Raw genomic sequence first — 6,000 nt, forward strand, 5'->3', positions numbered from 1 at the left:
AGCCATCTGTATTTTAAGACCCTAAGACAGTGTGCATACATAAAGAGACTCGAGAGACAATGAGAGCAGATAGGTAATTTTCAAAATTCCGTGCAAAAATGAGTCCCTCGGGGATCTGGTACCAAGGCAGGTTTTGATATAGTGGGTTAAGGGTAGGGACCTAGCATCTATATATGTCTCACCAAGATGCAGATGCTGCTGGTTAAGGACCACACTGAGCATCAATGTTGGAGAACGAAGACAGTTCAAGAGAAGGAAATGGACTCTTTCTAGCTCTTAAACTGGGTTCTCCATGAGGAGCAGTTTCTGCTCAGCATGTCAGGATCCAAATTTATGTAATGCATATGAGGGAAGAATCGTTTCAATCCTCAATAAGCTAATTATCTCTTACCACCTTTTGCTAACAACCCTGATGAACCATTTAAAGACAAGGTGGGGCATGCAGATTCCTGTGAGCCCCTTGAAAGTCGATTCACACAACCTTGTGCCTACAATAGACTTGTTTAATAAATATTTGCTGACTGAAAGGATGGATGATATTTAAAGGCCATTGCCACTGAACAGGAAAAAAAAAACAACTTTCCATATGTAGTTTGTGAAAATGAAGGAATTTTCACCCAAGTGTCATATGGCTTCCTCTGTAAGAAGAGCACTAAAAGCTGCAATGAACAAGACGGCTCTCTTGATTTGAGCTGGGAGAAGAGAAGGTACTTAACAAAGAGTGGCAGTGCTTAGCTCTGATTTCTATAGCTCTTATTAGTTAACATGTTTGAGAGAACTAAAATAATTACACTAAATTCACATTTCACCCACCTCCTGTGCAGGGAGCCTACTTAGCTCCCAGTAACTGTCACTGTACAGGCAAAGCAAAATAGTATCAACAATGAGTTACACAGACCAGTGCACTAAATAAACCATGCCACCAAAGAAACAGCCTTGCCTCTTAAATGGGAACTGTCAAAATCTTAGATATTTGTGGAATTGTCCTTATTGGCTATATGTGAGAGACTACAATCAAAGAAAGTGTATATCATATACATTTTTTTCTTTACAAGAGCATAAATATTTTCACTTAGCCACATCAATTTGGGCTGTCAGGGCCCAAATTTATAGATAATTGAGATTAATGGCCCCACACAGAGGGGTACAAAATGAAATACTAGAGTCACAATTACCTTCAAACTCTAGAAAACAACACACTCTTTTAAACATATAAATATGCTCCAGATGTTTTATCGTTATTCATACGGAACATAAGCGTCGATGGGAGCTGCATGGCCTCATGTGTTGAGCCTTATTATCACACCTGGGCACATCATGGATTGGCACCTATGATCCTGGCAGTCTTTGGAAGCTAAACCAAGAAGGCTGCTTGAGCCCAAGAGTTCAGTCATTCAACAGTTAATAACCATTTCATTAGACTGCATTCCAAGACTCCACTGTGTTCACAGCATTTGCCTCGCCAAAATGGCAGGGTGTAATAAAGGCCAACATGCCTGACTTGGGTTGGTGGGATGGAGAATTTGGCCTGTCTTAATTGGTTGCTGACAGGAAATTAATTTCCGTGCCCATTGGAGCATCCCAGGCACTTGCGGGGGAACCCACGGATGGTAGGGACCAACCAGATGAAATGAATGCCTGAGAAGACGCTACTTCATTAACTCTGCCTTCCAACCAGTGTCTCAGCGAGGCAGGTGGCAGAGCAATCTGTCCCACACCGGGTTTCTATTAAGTATATGGAAAAATACAAAGGGGGGAAGGGGGTCTTATTTTCAAAAAACTCATCTCAATGAAGCAAACCACGCAAGCATTAAATGGCAAACTCTGAGATTGTCTTTAAGATGACAGAAAGCTGTCCTGTGTGGGTCAGAATTATAGAAAAGATCTCAAGAATATGATGGGGCTGAGTTTCCATGGTTAATGCTTGTACAAGCATACTTGAGTGATTTCAAATACATCCCAAAATGGCCTCTTCAACATCTCTTAAGAAAAGTGCTTTAATTAACTTGGAGCTGTTAGAATGTAGTAAAAGAAAACACGCTGGCCTCCTACATCTACATTGAATCACGCATTCCCCGTCCAGACTCCTTATGATACAGACAGATTAAACTTAACATTTTAAAATTTATAGATTATCTTTACAAAATACCAAATAGACATCCATGTCTAAGGCTAGGGAAGGTTAGGCTAACACTTAACCATCAGCTGAGTCCCTTCTTTCCCTTATTCATTCAACAAATATCTGGTGGGAGCTAACCATATACCAGGCACAGTCATTGGAATTAGGGAGTTAGTGGTGGACAAGACAAGAGGGATACTCAGCTCCCGTGAGCGCACAAGCTACAGCCAAGAAGCCTTCCCAGGGAGTCTGATACTCGTTAGAAATTAGCATCCATGTCCTTAGTCATTACTTCTGAAAGCAACAGAGATTAACCCTACATGTCTTCCTGAAGAGCAGGGACGTTCATAATGCCTAGGCTTTTCTTTTGTCATCCATCAGCTACCTTACAATATAGTCACTGTCTCTTATCACTCTAGTGGCATTCATTTGACCAGACTATGTTATTCAAGCAAAAGTAATGACCCAGGTATGAAACACAGCTATCAAGAGCTGGGTATTAAATAACAGTGCAACTATTACTCAGCATGAGCTAGAGATTCTCCATATGCAAATAAATGGACATTATGTATGTGCAAATAAATGGACGTCATGCATATGCAAATAGATGGACGTCATGCATATTCAAATAAATGGTAATGCAAGATTCTCTTTTCAGCATCTGTGTAAGTGTTCACATTTAAGAAGGTAAGTTCTATGTAGGTAGGAATCTTAATGATTTTAGTCACTACTGTCTCCCTAATGCCAAAGAAGGGTATGACAGAGAACATGTTTAAAAACCATTTGTGGAATGAGTGAGTGAGTGAATGAATGAATGAATGAATGAATGGGCGAATGAGTAAAATGAGCTCAGGCTTCACTAAGCCACCTATTCATTTTTACTTGCATTTTTCCAATCATATTTCCTTTCTCACCCAGGCTTTTGAACTTAAAAGTTTTCACCCTTCATTATTTTGCTTATTGTCTTCAGGCTTCATTGCTATAAAGAGATCCCATGACCAAGGCAACTTTTAGTAATTGGGGCTTTATTAGGTGATGCAGGCGGATGTGATGCTAGAGAGGTATCTGGGGGTTCTACATTTTGATCCACAGGTAGCAGGGACAGACTATCACACTGTGTTGGAAGACCCTGCTATTAAGGCTGTAGACTACCATGACCGGACAGCCCCCTGAGCTCTGAGCAAAATGGAGGACCCCATTTTCAGTGGAGTTTCCTCTTCTCCATCTGACTTTATCTGGGAAGCCTCACCCCCCTCCCCGCAACATCTGCTTCCTGAGGAATGTCACTTAGTCATTGGTGAGATTACAGGTTCAACTTCCTTTCTTCAGATCAGAACTTGGCTGGCAAGCAAGCACCTGTCATGCCTCTCCATGCAAATGAGGCATCTCCGGAAGGTACCTTAAGCCTTAAACAATGTACATTCAGCCTCTTCCCACTTTCCAAGGTTTATAAGCCCTTGTTCACCCCAAATAAAATATATGCACAAGCTGTTTTGGGGAATATCCATGAAGAGAGCTATTTCCCGGAATACTGTCTAGAAGAGCTGTAACACTGAAATCCTCAGAGAAGCCTCCACGCCCTGAGCCCCACCAGACTTAGATACTGCTGACCTACCCGTTCCAGAATCCACTTCACTCTTTCCCACTCAGTGTGCAGCAGTGCCTGGACACTCCAAGCACGGAAACAGAACACAGAATCATACACTGGCCATGGCGTTAGCATATATGAGACCTCAAAGAGAACCGTGGTGTCCTGAATCTTGACCCACTCATCCGTTGTACTTCCTACTCTTCCCAACTTTGGGTCATTTGCTTATTTCAGAAGGACTCATTCAGTGCCCTTTTTGAAATTCCTACTTAAAACTTTAAATGGGAAAGTAGTATTCCACCAGAGAACCCCATCCAGATAACTGCCATTGGTCAACTGGCTTTGATTGCCATTTAACTGCACTCTCCAGAGTACTATCACTGAGCTTATATTTTATCATTAATCCGTGAGACAATCAAGGGACCGCTGGAATGACATTTCTATATGCTAGAAGCTACGCAAGACTATTTAAAAGAGAAGCGGGGTGTTTGGGAAGATTTGTTCTTAGTAAAGCCACATTAGCCCTAGAAACCACTACAGTCTTTGTTAAATGATCACAAACTTCCTGCTTAATTTTCTGTTCCAGAATGGTGCCCTGCATTGGAGTCCAGCTCCTTGCTCTGTAGATCTCAGACACCCCCATTTTCTGTGTACAGAATCTGACAATGTCTCTGGTATTGTCTTCCTAAACATCTCAACAGTGGAGCTTTTGTAATCAGTGCAATTTTCCCAGTCCCCTGGGACATGACAAACCTACAGTGACCAGTGAACACATTTCGTCCCTTTCCTTTGAGCATATCTACCGAGCTGTTTGATTACACCATTTGTTGAGCATCAAGTTAGTGTCAAGACTGTACTAAGTCGAGTTGGTTTTTGTTGGGGCTGAGAATTGAACCTACCATCCACTTACACCATTAGATCCCAGGGATTTCTAAATACTTTACTTAAATTAACAACAACTTTACAGAGCAGGCATTATTTTCCTCTTTTAAAGAGGGAGACAAACATCTGGTGGTATAGTATTCAATTTGATCCCAAGTCATAATTAGCATTGTTGGGATTTGGTCTAAGTTTATTCTTCTAACAAAGCCTGTTTTAAATCCATTTACATAATTTTGTACTGACTTAGTGTGCTGATTAGTTTTTGTCAATTTGATAATAAGCTGGTATCATTTGGGAAGGTAGAACCTCAACTGAAGAAATAGAGTCTCCATTAGATTTCCGGGAGGCAAGTCTATGGAGCATTTTCTTGGTTAATGAACACATTGGGAAGGATCAGCCCATTGCAGGCATGTCCACCGCCATTGCCTCTGCTTGTTTGCCTGCCTCCAGGATCCTGCCGTGAGGTCCTTCCCTGACTTCCTTTCATGATGGGCTAAGTCAGGCTCCTTAGCCAAATAAACCCTTCCCTCTCCAAAGTCATGGTGTTTCATCACAGCAACAGAAAGCAAAGTAGGACATGAGGTTGGGGCCCCTTTGAGGGTTGCACGCCAGATATTATGCAAATCAGATATTATGATTCATTACAGAAGCAAAATGACAGTTAGAAAGTAGCAGTGAAAGAATGTTATGGTTGGGGGTCACCACCGCATGAGGAAGGGTTACAGCATTAAGAAGATTAAAGGGTCACAGCATGAAGAAGATTGAGAACCATTGATAAGAGAATATAAATCTAGAGTTATCTGTATAAGATGAGGACACCTAAATTTGAGGTATCCACTTCATCATTAAGAATACAATACCCGAGGAGGCTTCGTCTGGCTCCCGCTCTCACAGCCATTGCAGTACATTGAGCTCCATAGAGACAGCGCCGGGGCAAGCGCGAGCCGGACAGGCACTGGGCGACTCTGTGCCTCGCGGAGGAAAATCAACTAAACATGGGCAAAGGAGATCCTAAGAAGCCGAGAGGCAAAATGTCCTCATATGCATTCTTTGTGCAAACTTGCCGGGAGGAGCACAAGAAGAAGCACCCGGATGCTTCTGTCAACTTCTCAGAGTTCTCCAAGAAGTGCTCAGAGAAGTGGAAGACCATGTCTGCTAAAGAAAAGGGGAAATTTGAAGATATGGCAAAGGCTGACAAGGCTCGTTATGAAAGAGAAATGAAAACCTTACATCCCCCCCAAAGGGGAGACCAAAAAGAAGTTCAAGGACCCCAATGCACCCAAGAGGCCTCCTTCGGCCTTCTTCTTGTTCTGTTCTGAGTACTGCCCCAAAATCAAAGGCGAGCATCCTGGCTTATCCATTGATGATGTTGCAAAGAAACTAGGAGAGATGTGGAACAACACTGCAGCAG

The 6,000-nt window shown here is 42.3% G+C and overlaps 1 protein-coding gene across 3 annotated transcripts in view; it reads right to left on the bottom strand.

Moving 5' to 3' along the window:
- Positions 1-6,000, bottom strand: part of Camk1d (calcium/calmodulin dependent protein kinase ID) — a 395,379-nt gene that overhangs the window by 142,295 nt on the left and 247,084 nt on the right. The window lies entirely within an intron of this gene.

This window comes from Mus caroli, chromosome 2 (genome assembly GCF_900094665.2).
Source record: "Mus caroli chromosome 2, CAROLI_EIJ_v1.1, whole genome shotgun sequence".
Classification (NCBI taxonomy): Eukaryota; Metazoa; Chordata; class Mammalia; order Rodentia; family Muridae; genus Mus; species Mus caroli.